This window comes from Anolis sagrei, chromosome 2 (genome assembly GCF_037176765.1).
Source record: "Anolis sagrei isolate rAnoSag1 chromosome 2, rAnoSag1.mat, whole genome shotgun sequence".
Classification (NCBI taxonomy): Eukaryota; Metazoa; Chordata; class Lepidosauria; order Squamata; family Dactyloidae; genus Anolis; species Anolis sagrei.
This window is the reverse complement of record NC_090022.1, coordinates 299,064,090-299,083,774: the sequence shown is the minus strand read 5'-3', so window position 1 is coordinate 299,083,774 and position 19,685 is coordinate 299,064,090. Positions and strand designations below refer to the sequence as shown.

At 42.0% G+C, this 19,685-nt stretch overlaps 1 protein-coding gene across 4 annotated transcripts in view; it reads left to right on the top strand.

Annotated features, from left to right (window-relative positions):
* CNTFR (ciliary neurotrophic factor receptor) overlaps nt 1–19,685 on the top strand; it is a 737,562-nt gene that overhangs the window by 351,497 nt on the left and 366,380 nt on the right. The window contains exon 1 of one of the 4 annotated variants that reach the window (XM_060761154.2): nt 12,242–12,348. The exons of the other annotated variants lie outside the window; for them this stretch is intronic. The gene's annotated coding sequence lies outside the window, so the exon portion shown is untranslated. Of the gene's footprint in view, nt 1–12,241; nt 12,349–19,685 lie in introns of those variants that run through there. 4 annotated transcript variants of the gene reach the window in all.

Sequence of the window (19,685 nt, the reverse complement as noted above, 5' to 3'; positions counted from 1 at the left end):
AAGGAGGGCTGATGTGGGGAATGCGCATTCCAGAACCAGATACATCTTAGCCTTTCCGTGAGTGTCCCCAAAGTCCCATTCCAGAGCGGAATGCAATGCACAGTCGATCACATCATATGTCATTGGGAGGAAGGCAAAACAGAAATAAGGCTCATGAGGATGCATCCTTCAACAGCCATTTCCCCAGTCCAGTTGTATCTTGGTTCTCATTTGCCAAGAAAGAGCTCTGTGTGTGTATGTGTGTGTTGGATGTGCTTGCGCTCCAGGAAACCTGGCTGATGTTCCTTCGGAGACCTCGTCTGAAGGCAAGATGGATTGTCCAGGACACAGGAGCAGGAAGGAGGTGCGGGCTCCATCCTTGCAATGATTGTATCTTATATCAGGCAGCACACAAAAGAGCTGGCCCCACTGGGAACAACTTTGTGAGTCCTCCTTGTCTTACTAACCTTGTCGTACTGACCATTGCCCCATTTTGGGTGGGATGTTTTCCTTGAGGAAGGGGTCTGGTACACTGCCCAAAGCATCCTCTCTTCCACATCACATACTGAAACCTAGAGTTGGAAGAGACCCCAAGGGCCATCCAGTCCAACTCCCTTATGTCACACAGGAAGACACAGCCCAAGTCCTCCCAACAGATGCCCATCCAGGCTTTCTGTCAAAATCCCCAAAGTTAGAGAATTGTAAGACTAATGCAGTTTGACCCAACTAATCTGTCAGGTTTTACAATGTATTGTAATGTAATATAGCTGAGTCATGCACTGCTAATAGGCTTCTATTGGAAATGCTGAGTAATTCATTAACTGTATATAGGGGATCATTTGGGGAATGTGTTCTGGCCTAGTCCAGGTGATTGTGAATGATGTAATCCTGGGTTTGAGTTAAGTCAATGAGTTGGGAACCAATCAGAAATTGCTATGTGTAATTGTATAGAATTGTATATAAGGAAGTCATATAGAGTGTATACTCCTCTCCTTGTGCTGTGATGCTGTTCATCGAAGGCTCTATGTAATTGATTAAAAGAACCTGTCTGCTAAGACAAGATATAACCGTGTGCTGTGGTAGGTTTGTAGTGTAATCTAGATTGGAGGGGAAAACAATAGTAAAACTGACAATGGCGGGGCATGTGCTCAAGTGTCTGTAAAAGAGTTCCAGAGTGACTGCAGTTTGTGGGAGCAGTTGACTGAAAATACTGTGCAAGAAGAAGCTACTGGAAAGCGCTGAAGTTGTGCAACTGATCTGCTGCTGAATTGTGAAGTTAATCTCAACCATTGCTCATTGCTATGGGATCCCTGTGAGTTGTAGTTGTGGAAGCTCCAGCAGACCTTGTAAAACCCCAACTCCCAGATCCAGGGAAGTCATGTACTCATGCTCTATTTTGCCTTGGTCAGACCACACCTGGAATCACACTGTGTCCAATTCTGGGCACCACAATTGAAGGGAGATGTGGCCAAGCTGGAATGTGTCCAGAGGAGGGCAACTAAAACAATCAAGGGTCTGGAGAACAAGCCCTATGAGGAGCTGCTTCAAGAGCTGGGCATGTTTAGCCTGAAGAAGAGAAGGCTGAGTGGAGACATGATGACGGCCATGTATAAATATGTGAGGCGAAGTCATAGGGCCATCCAGTCCAGCTCCCTTATGTCACACAGGAAGACACAACCCAAGCCCTCCCAACAGATGCCCATCCAGGCTTTCTGTTACGATCTCCAAAGTTAGAGACTCAATTGTAAGACTAATGCAGTTTGACCCAACTAATCACCATGGCTCATTGCTATGGGATCCCTGTGAGTTGTAGTTGTGGAAGCTCCAGCAGACCTTGTAAAACCCCAACTCCCAGATCCAGGGAAGTCATGCTACTCATGCTCTATTTTGCTTTGGTCAGACCACATCTGGAATCACACTATGACCAATTCTGGGCACCACAATTGAAGGGAGATGTGGCCAAGCTGGAATGTGTCAAGAGGAGGTGACTAAAACGATCAAGGGTCTGGAGAACAAGCCCTATGAGGAGCTGCTTCAAGAGCTGGGCATGTTTAGCCTGAAGAAGAGAAGGCTGAGAGGAGACATGATAGCCATGTATAAATATGTGAGGGAAAGTCCTAGGGAGGAGGGAATGAACTGGAGCCTAGGACACAATGGAGCAATGACTTCAAACTACAAGAAAGGAGATTCCACCTGAACATTAGGAGGAACTTCCTGTGGGAGCTGTTCAGCAGTGGAACTCTCTGCCCCGGAGTGTGGTGGAGACTCCTTCTTTGGAGGCTTTTAAACAGAGGCTGGATGGCCATCTTTCGGGGGTGCTTTGAATGCAATATTCCTGCTTCTTGGCAGAATGGGGTTGGACTGGATGGCCCAGGAGGTCTCTTCCAACTCTTTGATTCTATGATTGCATAACGTTGAAAGCAGAGCCAAACCGCTACTAATTCTACAGCATGGATCTGGTGACAGCAGGACGTCAACCTGAACCTTTCCAGAAGATTGATTTGGCATGAGAAAGAGCCCGGAGCTCGCGGAGGACATGACAAATGCAGGTGTCGCACCTTCTGGGCTCTTGCCAGTAAGGCCGGCCGGTGACTTTCCAGGTGAGCGAGAGGCCCCATCCTCCCAGCACAAACTGGCTTTCCTCTCATCACTCTGCTTGACAGGGATTTTTGTCTTAGCTGCCAAAAGAGAGAGGAGATCGGGCACCTGGGGAGCAGCATTTTTGACATGCAGAGATCCAAGAGATGCTTCCTCCCCATACTCATTTGTCCTCTCCTGTCACTCCACTCCTCTGCCCCATCAATCTCCACTCCATTTGCGCAGACCCGCCTCCCAGAAATGCCTACATCCCTCTCATTCCGCCCTTGTGGAGAGCCTAAGTACCCTAAAAGGCCCCAAATCTCACGTTGCCTTGGATGCTAAGCAGGTACAGCTTTGGTTAGTCTTTGGGTGGGAGGACATCAATGATATGGCTCTACAAGTCAACTAGAAGGCATGATCATCAAGTTTGCAGATGACACCAAATTGGGAGGGATAGCCAATACTCCAGAGGACAGGAGCAGGATTCAAAGGGATCTTGACAGATTAGAGAGATGATGGGCCAAAACTAACAAAACGAAGTTCAACAGTGACAAATGCAAGATACTCCACTTAGGCAAGAAAAACGAAATGCAAAGAGACAGAATGCCTGACTCGAGAGCAGTACATGTGAAAAAGATCTTGGAGTCCTTGTGGACAACAAGTTAAACATGAGCCAACAATGTGATGTGGTGGCAAAAAAAGCCAATGGGATTTTGGCCTGCATCAATAGGAGCCTAGTGTCTAGATCTAAGGAAGTCATTCTACACATGCTTTATTCCTCTTTGGTTAGACCACACCTAGAATATTGTGTCCAATTCTGGGCACCACAATTCAAGAGAGATGTTGACAAGCTGGAATGTGTCCAGAGGAGGGCGACTAAAATGATCAAGGGTCTGGAGAACAAGCCCTATGAGGAGCGGCTTAAGGAGCTGGGCATGTTTAGCCTGAAGAAAAGAAGGCAGAGAGGAGATATGGTAGCCATGTATAAAAATGTGAGAGGAAGCCACAGGGAGGAGGGAGCAAGCTTCCTTTGTGCTTCCCTGGAGACTAGGACACGAAACAATGGCTTCAAACTACAAGAGAGGAGATTTCATCTGAACATTAGGAAGAACTTCCTGACTGTGAGAGCCGTTCAGCAGTGGAACTCTCTGCCCCAGAGTGTGGTGGAGGCTCCTTCTTTGGAAGCTTTTAAACAGAGGCTGGATGGCCATCTGTCAGGGGTGCTTTGAATGCAATATTCCTGCTTCTTGGCAGAATGGGGTTGGACTGGATGGCCCAGGAGGTCTCTTCCAACTCTTTGATTCTATGATTCTATTAAGGATAGGTTGAAGGCACACTTACAGACTCCTGGAACCCTAGAGTTCAAAGAGACCCCAAGGGCCACCCAATCCAACCTCATTCTTCCATGCATGAAGACACAATCCAAACCTTCCAGGCATGTCTGGCTGCAGTTGGATCAGCAAGAATGGAAAATCACATTTTTCCTTCTCAAACTATATTGCATTATTTACTATGGACTCCTCATATATTGGAACTCCTGTACTTTGTGACTCAACCATAGAGACATTTAGGTTGTTCTTGTTTGTTTGTTTGTTTGTTTGTTTAACACATTTATATTCCACCCTTCTCACTCAGGGCGGAGCACAACATACAAACGGCAAACATTCAATGCCGGGACATGAATTTATTATATACATACATAAACATTAAAAACATTTGAAAACATTTGTCTCAACATTAAAATATACTTTTTATAGAATGAATCCACTTTAACTTCAGTTTCTGCCGCATGTTGTTGTTGTAGAATCATAGAATCAAAGAGTTGGAAGAGACCTCATGGGCCATCCAGTCCAACCCTCTGCCAAGAAGCAGGAAAATTGCATTCAAAGCACCCCCGACAGATGACCATCCAGTCTCTGTTTAAAAGCTTCCAAAAAAGGAGCCTCTCCCACACTCCAGGGCAGAGAGTTCCACTGCTGAACGGCTCTCACAGTCAGGAAGTTCTTCCTCATGTCCAAGTGGAATCTCCTTTCTTGCTGTAACCATATAATGTAGTCCATAAACATATAATGTAGTCCAAACTTGTTGCTAACCAGGGCTAGCTTCAGGGAGCATACTACCTTCCTGTTAAAGCAGCTCCACTTGCTTCCGATATAAAGCCATATATCTCTCAAAGAAATCCAAGGAGCAGAAAGCTTGCATCTTTGAAGCAGTGCATTTGGATCATTCTCCTCTCCTAAAGGGCCTGGTCTAGGGGATACTGGGAGCTGTAGTTCGGAAGAGAGTGTAGATATTCTATTGTGTGTTTTTGTCTCCCAGGGGAGTAGTTTTGTGCATGCTCTATAGCATCTTTTTGCTTTTTTGGCTTTTGAAGTCCCTTCCACAGCGTTTTTCAGTGTTTTTATGAGTGATGGTCACTTGTTGGCCTGATAGGTGTCTTGTGTCTGAATTTGGTGTCAATACGTCCAGTGGTTTTTGAGTTATGCTAATCCCACAGACGAACATTACATTTTTATTTATATAGAGCAGTGGTTCTCAACCTGGGGTCCCCAGATGTTTTTGGCCTACAACTCCCAGAAATCCCAGCCAGTTTACCAGCTGTTAGGATTTCTGGGAGTTGAATGCCAAAAACATCTGGGGACCCCAGGTGGAGAACCACTGATATAGAGGTACTAGCCATCCCCTGCCACGCATTGCTGTGGCCCACATGGGAGTTCTGTGTGTGTGGGGGGGGGGGATTGGCCCAATTCTATCTTTGGTGGGATTCAGAATGCTCTGTGATTGTAGATGAACTATAAATCCCAGCAATTACAACTCCTGAATGTCAAGATTCTATTTTCCCCAAACTCTACCAGTGTACACATTTGGGCATATTGAGTATTGAGGTCCAGATCCATCATTGTTTGAGTCTACAGTGCTCTCTGGATGTAAGTGAACTAGAAATCCAAAACCAAAGGACACTGCCCACCAAGACTTCCAGTATTTTCTGTTGGTCATGGGAGAACTGTGTGCCAAGTTTGGTTCAATTCCATCATTGGTGGGGTTCAGAATACTCTTTGATTATAGGTGAACTATAAATCCCAGCAACTACAACTCCCAAATGACAAAATCAATTTTTGAGTGAAGGACATACATTGGGTTGTTAGGTGTCTTGTGTCCAAATTTGGTGTCAATTCATCCAGTGGTTTTTGAGTTCTGTTAATCCCACAAACGAACATTACATTTTTATTTATATACAGGTATTGCACTTGTATGCTGCTTTTTCCCCAATGTGGGACTCAATGCACCTTTTAAAATAATTGGAAAATACTCACAATAATTGGAAAATGTAAAACAGTGACAACTACAAGTTTTGAAACTATAAAATATCCCCATAAGAATGCCTTTCGCGGACCTTCATCTCCCTCGTTCCTGAAGTTGGAAAAGCCAACGATGCCTTTTTTCCGAACATGCAAAAACCTGGCTTGGAAAGCTTTCCCCGTTTCAAGAATTGATTAAGAAATGAAGCGCCTTTCTGAGATCCACATTGATTCTGTTAATTTTGATGTAAGGAGCAATTTGGAAAGCAAGGATCAATCCCACATATTAATTGATTTTTCTAAATAAGCCGATGACGAGGGGAAGAAGATGAATTGAGAGCACGGCAGAGAAGGTTACTTGGCTGTTCTACGGTAACATGAGCCATAAGTCAGAAGAGTAGAGTTTTGGGCGCTAATGGGACTTATGGCTAGAATGGCTGTGGATTCTGGGTGTTGTAGTGCAAACAAATATTATTCGAAGCTGTACTCATGCGTTATGAATGAGGCTGGATCTACACTAACCATATAATCTAGTCCGAACTTGTTGCTAACTGCAGCTAACTTTAGGGAGCGTACTACACTCCCGTTAAAGCAGCTCCACTTGCTTTTATTGTTGTTTTTGTTGTTGTTATACCTGTACTCACCACACATTGCTGTGGCCAACCCTCCCTCTTTCTCTCTTTTTCCTCCTTCCCTTCCTCCCTCTTTCCAGCCTTCCTCCCTTTTTCTTTTCCTTCCTTCTCTACCTCTTTCCTTCCTTTCTTTGTTTTTTGCCTCCATCCTTCTTCTCTCTTTCCTTCCCACCCTCTTTCTCTCCTTCTTTCCTTTCTTCCTTTGCTCCCTCTTTCCTTCCTTCCTTCCTTCCTTCTCTTTTTCCTTCTTTACCTCTTTCCCTCCTTTCTTTGCTTTTTGCCTCCATCCTTCTCTCTTTCCTTCCCACCCTCTTTCTCTCCTTTCCTTTCTTCCTTCGCTCCCTCTTTCCTTCCTTCCTTCCTTCTTTCTCTTTTTCCTTCTCTACCTCTTTCCTTCCTTTCTTTGCTTTTTGCCTCCATCCTTCTCTCTTTCCTTCCCACCCTCTTTCTCTCCTTCTTTCCTTTCTTCCTTCGCTCTCTCTTTCCTTCCTTCCTTCTCTTTTTCCTTCTCTACCTCTTTCCCTCCTTTCTTTGCTTTTTGCCTCCATCCTTCTCTCTTTCCTTCCCACCCTCTTTCTCTCCTTCTTTCCTTTCTTCCTTCGCTCCCTCTTTCCTTCCTTCCTTCCTTCTCTTTTTCCTTCTCTACCTCTTTCCCTCCTTTCTTTGCTTTTTGCCTCCATCCTTCTCTCTTTCCTTCCCACCCTCTTTCTCTCCTTCTTTCCTTTCTTCCTTCGCTCTCTCTTTCCTTCCTTCCTTCCTTCCTTCCTTCTCTTTTTCCTTCTCTACCTCTTTCCCTCCTTTCTTTGCTTTTTGCCTCCATCCTTCTCTCTTTCCTTTCCACCCTCTTTCTCTCCTTCTTTCCTTTCTTCCTTCGCTCCCTCTTTCCTTCCTTCCCTTTTTTCTTTTGTCTCATCTTCCTTCTCTACCTCTTTCCTTCCTCCCTCCCTTTTTCTTTTCCTTCCCTTTCTCTCCTTTCCTTCCTTCTCTACCTCTTTCCTTTCTTCCCCCTTTTTCTTTATCTTCTTTCTCTCTTTACCTTCCTTCTCTACCTCTTTTTTCCTTTGATTTTGGCTTCAGTCCTACCTTCTCTCTTTCCTTCCCACCCTCTTTCTCTCCTTCTTTCCTTTCTTCCTTCGCTCATTTTCTTTCCTTCTCTACTTCTTTCCTTTCTCCCTCCCTTTTTCTTTTCCTTCCCTTTCTCTCCTTTCTTCTTTTTTTAAAAAAATATTTATTGATCCAAATACACTGGAAAAACTGTGCAAGCTTTGGGTTTTTTGGGACATCCTGCAACACATTTTGCAGTGAATATCTCATCCAGTCTCAACCTATTCAGCACAGTTTGTGGCAGCTGCAAAAACGAAGTTTCTGGAATAGAACAACTCCTTTCAAAGTCAGGACCCCATATTTAAAAAGGAAATAACATTTTCAAACCAGGAACAGGGTTTTTTTAAAAAACAAATTGTTACATAGTGTAATTCAAGGTAGAAAAGAATTACACAATGTAACAAAATTTGTTACATAGTGTAATTGGGCCATTAGTCCCAAAATTAAGATCCCACCAATTCTTTATTACTGGCAGGTGGCATTATTATTATTATTATTATTATTATTATTATTATTATTATTATTTGAAACACAACAAGATGAGTCCACAGCAAACAAGATCACTCTGCTGGCTGTTGTATTATTATTAATTATTATTATTATTATTATTATTATTATTATTATTATTATTATTATTTGAAACACAACAAGATGATTCCACAGCAAACAAGATCACTCTGCTGGTTGTATTGGATCACAAGTCGGACACTTCCCAAGGGTCTAGGACTGCATGATGTATTGGCAAATAATGCATGCAGATCCTAGTGAGGTAGCCTTTTGCAGCTGGCAGATGGTAATCTTGTCAGCGCTGATTGTGTTTAAGTGCAGGCCAAGGTCTTTAGGCACTGCACCCAGTGTGCTGATCACCACTGGGACCACCTTGATGTATTGGTGAATAATGTGTGCAGATCCCAGTGAGGTGGCCTTTTGCAACTGGCAGGTGGTAATTTCGTCAGCGCCAGTTGTTTTCAAGTGCAGGTCAAGATCTTTAGGTACTGCACCCAGTGTGCCCATCACTGCTGGGACCACCTTGACTGTGTTGTGCCAGAGTCTTTGCAGTTTCATCTTTAAATCATTGTTTCATGTCAGCTTCTTCAGTTGCTTCTTGTCAATCCTGCTGTCAGCTGGGATTGCAAAATCGACAATCCACACTTTGCTTTTTTCCACAATCATGAGGTCAGGAGTCTTGTACTCCAAAACTCTTGTCAGTCTGAATTTGGAAGTCCTAGAGTAGTTTGACATGTTCTTTTTGTGTAACTGCTGGAACCACCTTGACTGGCTTTTGCCAGAGTCTTTGCAGTTTGATCTTTAAATCCTTGTATCGTGTCAGCTTTTCCAGTTGTTATTATTATTATTCGAAACACCACAAGATGAGTCCACAGCAAACAAGATCACTCTGCTGGTTGTTGTATTGTGTATCGTGTCAGATTTTCCTGTTGTTGTTGTTGTTGTTGTTATTATTATTATAATTTGAAACACAACAAGATGGGTCCACAGTAAACAAGATCACTCTGCTGGTTGTTGTATCATGTATCATGTCAGCTTTTCCAATTATTATTATTATTATTATTATTATTATTATTATTATTATTTGAAATACAACAAGATGAGTCCACAGCAAACAAGATCACTCTGCTGGTTGTTGTATCATGTCAGCTTTTCCAGTTGTTGTTGTTGTTATTTGAAACACAACAAGATGAGTCCACAGCAAACAAGATCACTCTGCTGGTTGTTGTATTGTGTATAGTGTCAGATTTTCCTGTTGTTGTTATCATTATTATTATTATTGTTATTATTTGAAACACAACAAGATGAGTCCATAACAAACAAGATCACTCTGCTGGGTGTTGTATCATGTATCATGTCAGCTTTTCCAGTTGTTGTTGTTGTTGTTGTTGTTATTTGAAACACAACAAGAAGAGTTCACAGTAAACAAGATCACTCTGCTGGTTGTTGTATCATGTCAGCTTTTCCAGTTGTTGTTGTTGTTGTTGTTGTTGTTATTATTTGAAACACAACAAGATGAGTCCACAGTAAACAAGATCACTCTGCTGGTTGTTGTATCTTGTATCATGTCAGCTTTTCCAATTATTATTATTATTATTATTATTATTCTTATTATTATTATTATTAGAAACACAACAAGATGAGTCCACAGTAAACAAGATCACTCTGCTGGTTGTTGTATCGTGTCAGCTTTTCCAGTTGTTGTTGTTGTTGTTGTTATTTGAAACACAACAAGATGAGTCCACAGCAAACAAGATCACTCTGCTGGTTGTTGTATCGTGTCAGCTTTAACAGTTGTTGTTGTTATCATTATTATTATTATTGTTATTATTTGAAACACAACAAGATGAGTCCATAACAAACAAGATCACTCTGCTGGGTGTTGTATCATGTATCATGTCAGCTTTTCCAGTTGTTGTTGTTGTTGTTGTTATTTGAAACACAACAAGATGAGTCCACAGCAAACAAGATCACTCTGCTGGTTGTTGTATCATGTCAGCTTTTCCAGTTGTTGTTGTTGTTGTTGTTGTTGTTGTTGTTGTTATTTGAAACACAACAAGATGAGTCCACAGTAAACAAGATCACTCTGCTGGTTGTTGTATCTTGTATCATGTCAGCTTTTCCAATTAATATTATTATTATTATTATTATTATTATTATTGTTATTATTATTATTATTATTAGAAACACAACAAGATGAGTCCACAGTAAACAAGATCACTCTGCTGGTTGTTGTATCGTGTCAGCTTTTCCAGTTGTTGTTGTTGTTATTTGAAACACAACAAGATGAGTCCACAGCAAACAAGATCACTCTGCTGGTTGTTGTATCGTGTATCATGTCAGCTTTTCCAGTTGTTGTTGTTGTTGTTGTTATTTGAAACACAACAAGATGAGTCCACAGCAAACAAGATCACTCTGCTGGTTGTTGTATCATGTATCATGTCAGCTTTTCCAGTTGTTGTTGTTGTTGTTGTTATTTGAAACACAACAAGATGAGTCCACAGCAAACAAGATCACTGCTGGTTGTTGTATCATGTCAGCTTTTCCAGTTGTTGTTGTTGTTGTTGTTGTTGTTGTTGTTGTTGTTATTTGAAACACAACAAGATGAGTCCACAGTAAACAAGATCACTCTGCTGGTTGTTGTATCTTGTATCATGTCAGCTTTTCCAATTAATATTATTATTATTATTATTATTATTATTGTTATTATTATTATTATTATTAGAAACACAACAAGATGAGTCCACAGTAAACAAGATCACTCTGCTGGTTGTTGTATCGTGTCAGCTTTTCCAGTTGTTGTTGTTGTTATTTGAAACACAACAAGATGAGTCCACAGCAAACAAGATCACTCTGCTGGTTGTTGTATCGTGTATCATGTCAGCTTTTCCAGTTGTTGTTGTTGTTGTTGTTATTTGAAACACAACAAGATGAGTCCACAGCAAACAAGATCACTCTGCTGGTTGTTGTATCATGTATCATGTCAGCTTTTCCAGTTGTTGTTGTTGTTGTTGTTATTTGAAACACAACAAGATGAGTCCACAGCAAACAAGATCACTCTGCTGGTTGTTGTATCATGTCAGCTTTTCCAGTTGTTGTTGTTGTTGTTGTTGTTGTTGTTGTTATTTGAAACACAACAAGATGAGTCCACAGTAAACAAGATCACTCTGCTGGTTGTTGTATCTTGTATCATGTCAGCTTTTCCAATTAATATTATTATTATTATTATTATTATTATTATTATTATTGTTATTATTATTATTATTATTAGAAACACAACAAGATGAGTCCACAGTAAACAAGATCACTCTGCTGGTTGTTGTATCGTGTCAGCTTTTCCAGTTGTTGTTGTTGTTATTTGAAACACAACAAGATGAGTCCACAGCAAACAAGATCACTCTGCTGGTTGTTGTATCGTGTATCATGTCAGCTTTTCCAGTTGTTGTTGTTGTTGTTATTTGAAACACAGCAAGATGAGTCCACAGCAACAAGATCACTCTGCTGGGTGTTGCATCATGTATCATGTCAGCTTTTCCAGTTATTATTATTATTATTATCATCATTATTATTTGAAACACAAAAAGATGAGTCCACAGCAAATAAGATCACTCTGCTGGTTGTTGTATCGTGTATCATGTCAGCTTTTCCAGTTGTTGTTGTTGTTATTTGAAACACAACAAGATGAGTCCACAGCAACAAGATCACTCTGCTGGTTGTTGTATTGTGTATCGTGTCAGCTTTTCCAGTTATTATTATTATTATTATTATTATTATTATTATTATTATTATTTGAAACACAACAAGATGAGTCCACAGCAACAAGATCACTCTGCTGGTTGTTGTATTGTGTATCGTGTCAGCTTTTCCAGTTATTATTATTATTATTATTATTATTATTATTATTATTATTATTTGAAACACAACAAGATGAGTCCACAGCAACAAGATCACTCTGCTGGTTGTGGTATTGTGTATCGTGTCAGCTTTTCCAGTTATTATTATTATTATTATTATTATTATTAGTTTTCTCTCCAGTATTCGGAGTACAGGGAGTGTGGCTCTGGCTCTCCGATCATCATCGGCCCCGTCCCGAGCCTCCCCTTCCTTTCTTTTTCTTGGCTTGAGGCAATCACTGCTCAGGGAAAGGCAATCAGTTCCTGATATCCAATCTCACCGGCGGCGACTGGGGCTTGGACGCCTTGGAGGGGAAGGCCGTGGGAAAAGGCCTGCGCTGTTGGCAAACCCAGGTGAAAAATATCATCTATGGGTTGGAGAGAGGAAGCCAACGGGCTCTTTCTCTGACATTCAGGGAGACAAAGTATATCCAAGGGAGAGGAAAGAATTTCCCCGTAGAGAGCGAGCCGATTGCGAGAGTCTGGAGAAATCTGGCTTTTCTGCTGCATACACAAGTGTATGCAATGTTTCTCTCTGCAAATGAAGCCTGGATCTCCACTGCCATATCATGCTGTTTGAAATATAGATATGTATAGACCCATATATGGATCTATACAGCATATATGGATCTAAATATATTTTCAACTGCATTATAATGTTGATCCAGGTGGAAATGTTAATCCTGGGTACATGTTACACCCATTAATTGAGACCATGTCAATGTCAAGTTGCAGAGACTCTCCAGTGCATCTACATTGTACATTTAATGCAACTTGAACAGGAATAACACTTTCAAACTAGGAAGAGATTTTTTTTCAAATGTTGTTACATAGTGTTGTAACAACATTGTTATTGTTATTATTATTATTAATGACACAAAAGCACAGTATGTCACAGCAAATGGCAATTTAACTCGCATTTAACTCGCATGGCTAAATGCAATGGAATCCTGGGATTTGTAGTTTCTTCGGGCAACAGTGCTCTTTGGCAGAGAAGGCTGAAAACTTGTGAAACTACAACTCCCATGATTCTATAGCATTGAACAATATGGTGTCGAACTTCATTGATTCTCCTGTATTGATACACTCTATGAATGAAAGACCTCCAAGACACCAAGAGTGAATCTACCCAGTCAAAGTAATTTCCATCAGACCTCACTACCTCTGAGGATGCTTGCCATAGATGCAGGCGAAACGTCAGGAGAAATGCCTCTAGAACGTGGCCCTATAGCCCGAAAAAACCTACAAGAACCTAGTGATTCCAGCCATGAAAGCTTTCGACAATACAAAGTAATGCAGTTGGATACCACTTTCATTACCATGGCTCAAGGTAAAGGAATACTGGGAGTTGGAGTTTGGCAATATTTTTAACCTTCTCTGCCACAAAATTGAAGGAAAGGTTGACAGGGAGAAGACCTGTTTATGACTCATGAATGGAACCATGAAGAAGGAGACAGAAGAAGGCCTGATTCTTGCAGCCCAGGAGCAAGCCATCAGAACCAATGCCATTAAGACCAGGATTGAAAAATCAGCGGATGACTCAAAATGCAGACTGTGCAAGGAAGAGGATGAAACCATGGATCATCTCCTCAGCTGCTGCAAGAAAATCGCATAGACGGACTACAAACAAATTCACAACTCTGTGGCCCAGATGATTCACTGGAACTTATGTCACAAGAACCACCTGCCAGCAGTCAAGAATTGGTGGGATCATAAACCCGCAAAGGTCATGGAAAATGAACACGCAAAAATACTGTGGGATTTTGAATCCAGACTGACAAAGTTTTGGAACACAATACACCAGACATCACGATTGTGGAAAAGAAAAACATTTGGATTATTGATGTCGCCATTCCAGGTGAAAGTTGCACTGAGTAAAAACAAAAGGAAAAACTCAGCTATCAAGATCTCAAAATCGAACTGCAAAGGCTCTGGCAGCATAAAGCAGTCCAGGTGGTCCCAGTGGTCATTGGGTGCCATGCCAAAAGATCTCAGCTGGCATTTGAAAACAATAAACATCGACACAATCATGATCTGTCAACTGTAAAAGGCCACCTGACTTGGATCTGCACACATCATTCAAAAATACATCACACAGTCCTAGACGCTTGGGAAGGGTTCGACTTGGGATTTTGTGTTATGAAATCCAGCATAGAGATCTCGTTTGCTGTGACATACTGTGCTTTTGTGTCAATAATAATAATAATAATAATAACAATAATAATAATAACACTATGTAACAACGGGTTGTTGTAGGTTTTTTCGGGCTATATGGCCATGGTCTAGAGGCATTCTCTCCTGACATTTCGCCTGCATCTATGGCAAGCATCCTCAGAGGTAGTGAGGTCTGTTGGAATTAGGAAAAAGGGTTTATATATCTGTGGAATGACCAGGGTATAACAAAGGACTCTTGTCTGTTGGAGCTAGGTGTGAATGTTTCAATTGAACACCTTGATTAGCATTTGATAGCCTGGAAGTGCCTGGAGCAATCTTTTGTTGAGAGGTGATTAGATATCCTTGTTTGTTTCCTCTCTGTTGTTGTGCTGTTGTAATTTTAGAGTTTTTTTTAATACTGGTAGCCAGATATTGTTCATTTTCATGGCTTCCTTCTTTCTGTTGAAATAGTCCACATGCTTGTGGATTTCAATGGCTTCTCTGTGTAGTCTGACATGGTGGTTGTTGGAGTGCTCCAGCATTTCTGTGTTCTCAAATAATATGCAGTGTCCAGGTTGGTTCCTCAGGTGCTCTGCTATGGCTGATTTCTCTGGTTGAAGTAGTCTGCAGTGCCTTTCATGTTCCTTGATTCGTGTTTGGGCAAGGCTGCGTTTGGTGGTCCCTATGTAGACTTGTCCACAACTGCATGGTACACGGTAGACTCCTGCAGAGGTGAGAGGATCCCTCTTGTCCTTTGCTGAACGTAGCATTTGCTGGATTGTCTTGGTGGGTCTGTAGATAGTTTGTATGTTGTGCTTCCTCATCAGCTTCCCTATGAGGTCTGTGGTTCCCTTGATGTATGGCAAGAACACTTTTCCTCTGGGTGGATCTTCATCTTGACTCTCGTGGCTTCTTCTTGGTTGTCTTGCAGCTCTTCTGATGTCTGAGGTGGAGTCTCCATTGGCCTGGAGAGCCCAGTTGAGGTGGTTCAGTTCGTCTTGGAGGAGGTGGGGTTCGCAGATTCTTTTTGCGCGGTCTGCCAAGGCTTTAATGGTGTTTCTTTTTTGACTTGGGTGATGGTTGGAGTTTTGATGTAGATCTCTATCTGTGTGTGTGGGTTTTCTGTAGACGGTGTGACCCAATTGTTGATCTGGTTTGTGGATGACTAGGACATCTAGAAAAGGCAGTCTTCCTTCATTTTCTTTTTCCATAGTGAAGTGGATGTTTGGGTGGATGCTGTTGAGATGGTCCAGGAACCAGTTGAGTCTTCTTCTCCATGGCTCCAAATGGTGAAAGTGTCATCCACATATCTGAATCATAGAGTGGGCTTTTTTATTTATTTTAAAAATAATTTTTAAAATATTCATTGGAAAACTATTGCAAAATGTGCTATAGCAGGATGTCCTGCAAAAACAAAGTTATTGAAGTTTAATAAACTTTTCCCATGTTTGTACGATAGAACCAATTCAGAAATGACGTTTATAACTCGGGAACAAAATGTGTGTTACATACTGTAATATTGCAGCAAATTTCAGTTTTTTCCCCATGCGGGTGCCTAAACCGGTTTATCTTTTCCAAACATGTATATGGCTTTTTTGGAGGGGGCAGGGGGGCTTTCTGACCCTTCCTGGGAGAATGAATTCCTTGATTTACGATGCATATGGAGACGCTCCCCCCGCCATTGAAAAAGGGTCACCTTGGGAGATGGTAGGAAGGCAGATGTGCTCCGAAGAAGCCATCGGAGATGAGATAAGCCGCACAGCTGTCGGACGTTCAGACCAAGGGAGATGGCCTAGATTTGCACACTTTGCACAAACGCTCACACTCACCGCCTCCGGTGATGGGCTTTCTAGGTTGCACAACATTTCCAGATGAGATTCAGATAGATGCAGACACACAGAGGAAGCATCCCAAACCTTTGGGGGCCGCACGTTTCCCAGAAACTTTCCAGATCAACTTTGCAGATGCTCCAAAGCTGGAAAGGGTTCAAAGGAGCATTGTCTCTCTTTGCAACAATGGGAAAGCCAGTCAGCAAAGTCCATCCCTCATATTTATTTTTGTTCCTTCTCAACGCAATGGCAAGGAACGGGACCGATGCAAGAAGACACATTTCTTAGAGTTTGCATGGCAGCAATCCCCAAAAGCCGGTGCCCCGGTATGTGGCTAATAAGCTCCGATATTTATGGCCTCGCTTCTTGGCGGAGGTTATTAGGGGGGGAAAGCTGAACTTGCCCTTGTTAAGCGCCAATAAAACCTCACCTGTTTGCCTTGGGCACCGCAGCTGCTAATGGACATTTTTCAATGTCCTGAATCTTTTCTCCTTCTGCTTAATACAACATAGCGTTTGCTTCTGAGAAGAGCGTTGCAGAGACAGAGCCATAGTTGTGAATAACTGGGGCACAACAATTGCCAAGCAAAGGGAGGTTTTTTCCTTCTGCCAAACATCCCCATCCATTCGCAACGTGAAATATTGCTCGAACCGTCTTACAAAGCTTCAAGGCTAACTGTATTTTCTTGGAAGTAATTTGGATTTATGGGTTGTTGTAGGGTTTTTTCGGGCTATATGGCCATGGTCTAGAGGCATTCTCTCCTGACGTTTCGCCTACATCTATGGCAAGCATCCTCAGAGGTAGTGAGGTCTGTTGGAACTAGGAAAAAGGGTTTATATATATCTGTGGAATGACCAGGGTGGGACAAAGGACTCTTGTCTGCTGGAGCTAGGTGTGAATATGAATATGTATTCTCGAAGGCTTTCATGGCCAGAATCACTGGGTTGTTGTAGGTTTTTTTTCGGGCTATATGGCCATGGTCTAGAGGCATTCTCTCCTGACGTTTTGCCTGCATCTATGGCAAGCATCCTCAGAGGTAGTGAGGTCTGTTGGAACTAGGAAAAAGGGTTTATATATATCTGTGGAATGACCAGGGTGGGACAAAGGACTCTTGTCTGCTGGAGCTAGGTGTGAATATGAATATGTATTCTCGAAGGCTTTCATGGCCAGAATCACTGGGTTGTTGTAGGTTTTTTTTCGGGCTATATGGCCATGGTCTAGAGGCATTCTCTCCTGACGTTTCGCCTGCATCTATGGCAAGCATCCTCAGAGGTAGTGAGGTCTGTTGGAACTAGAAAAATGGGTTTATATATATCTGTGGAATGACCAGGGTGGGACAAAGGACTCTTGTCTGCTGGAGCTAGGTGTGAATGTTTCAACTGACCAACTTGATTAGCATATAATGGCCTGGCAGTGCCTGGAGCAATCTTTTGTTGAGAGGTGATTAGCTGTCCTTGTTTGTTTCCTCTCTGTTGTTGTGCTGTTGTAATTTTAGAGTTTTTTAATACTGGTAGCCAGATTTTGTTCATTTTCATGGTTTCCTCCTTTCTGTTGAAACTGTCCACATGCTTCTTGTGGATTTCAATGGCTTCTCTGTGTAGTCTGACATAGGGGTGATTTGAATGCAATATTCCTGCTTCTTGGCAGGGGATTGGACTGGATGGCCCATGAGGTCTCTTCCAACTCTTTGACTCTATGATTCTCTGACATGGTGGTTGTGAGAGTGGTCCAGCATTTCTGTATTCTCAAATAATATGCTGTGTCCAGGTTGGAACATCAGGTGCTCTGCTATGGCTGACTTCTCTGGTCTGCAGTGCCTTTCATGTTCCTGGATGCGTGTCTGGGCAATGCTGCTGCGTTTGGTGGTCCCTATGTAGCCTTGTCCACAGCTGCAATTGGGATTTATGTTTGCTGGAAGAATGTTATTGGGAGAGGGTGAACAGTGGAGGGATATTTGGATGCAACATCACAAAGGGCCTCAATTTTATTCACTTCCTCTATTTGTATCCCACCTTTCCCCCAATAATGGGATAAATAAATGACTCTTTTTTTATTTGTCCATCCGTTTTCTTTTTTTGCTTTGTTTTTGTCTTATTTTTTAGTATAAGGAGCCCTTATACTAGGTGGCGCATTGGGTATTGGAGCTCAGCCTGTGATTGTGTTCCAGGATCAGGGTGCTTTGGATGTGGGGAGTGATGTCAATGAGTTTCAAGATGAGTTTCAAGATGGCAATGGTTTGGTCAGTGATCTTGATGCAGAGAATAACCAGGAGATCCCTGTAGTTTCCCATGAGGTTGTCCCTAAGGGATGTGGGGAAGATGGTGTGCTTTCTGAATTGTTACCAGAGAGTTCTCATGATAGGGAACATGAAAACAGCTCAGCACCTGGCCCAGCTGCAGAAATTAATGAGCAAGTGGATAATGAACAGATAGATATATGATGAGATAAGTTAAAACAGGAGAGCCGAACAGTGGCTTCAGCGTTCTGCCAGGCTCAGAGAGATAAAGATAAGAAATTCTCAGTTAAAACAAAACCAATTTCTGAATGCTAGAGACTTATCTAATGAGGAGATTAAAGTCCCAAGTGCAGGATATGTAGTCAGATGAAGCATTGTTTGGAATTAAGTCAAGATCTTGTTCTTCTTCATGGAAGTTTTGCTTGAGAAATTCATGTTTTGGATTCTTGGATTTTATGCTCTATATTCATGCTTTGGGTTCATGTTTCCTGATTCTTTGCTTTTTATTTGGAAAGATTTGCCTTGGTTTTTAATGGACTTTGCTGGACTATTACCCTGGATTACTTTGTTCCTGCTTATCTTCCTACCTAATTGGATTTACCTATTTCTTTAAAGTGTTTTTTTACCTTTTTGCTTTTTAATTATATTCAATAAAAGTATTATTTTCCTTCACATCTCTCCCACGTCATCTCTTTGAACGGCACAATCTATGTTTGGCTGTGATTTGCAAATGAAGACCTTTGCTGATCTCCGTAGCTACAGGTGGGTTCTCATGGGAACCCTCCTTATCACTCAGCTCTTCACTCGTTTGTTTATCTGCTGTTGCTACTTCTGACTCTCCTGAAAGCCCTTGAGGCCCTGCACTTTCCGAGCCGGTTTTCTCACAGAGAGAACCATCATTTCCCAGACTTGAGAGCGCATCGCTTTGTGCCACAGGAAAGCTCACAATCCTCTCTACATCATCAGTTAAACCATCTATAACATTTCCTTTCCTCCTTCTTTCTTTTCTTTGCTGTCTTTTTCCACTCCTCCCCCTCTTCCTTGTCTCCCTTATAGATGTTTCATTAGATGCAATTAATGTGAAAACAAAGCTACTTTTCTGTATGTTTATCAAGAAGACTAATCTGATTTCCCCCTGCATTTACGTCTACGAGTATGTGTGTGTGGGTGGGTGGTTGTTGTTTGGCTACCTGGCCAACTCCGTTGCCTCCCTGGAGAGCTCTAGCACAACATCTCCAACAGTACACTCAAAAAGGATTAGGAAACCAGAGGGGGGTGCATCTCCAAATTTAGATGTTGCCCCCAAAATCTCCACCATATGTACATATTACCTCCTCCGACTCCTGCTTACTATTCAAGTTAGATCCAGAAGAAAAGGAGGCACATAGAGACACCACCCACCCACCACCCTGGGCTCCACATAACAAATGACAGCCAGACAATTCCTGTCGCTTGGAAGATAATGGATTTTT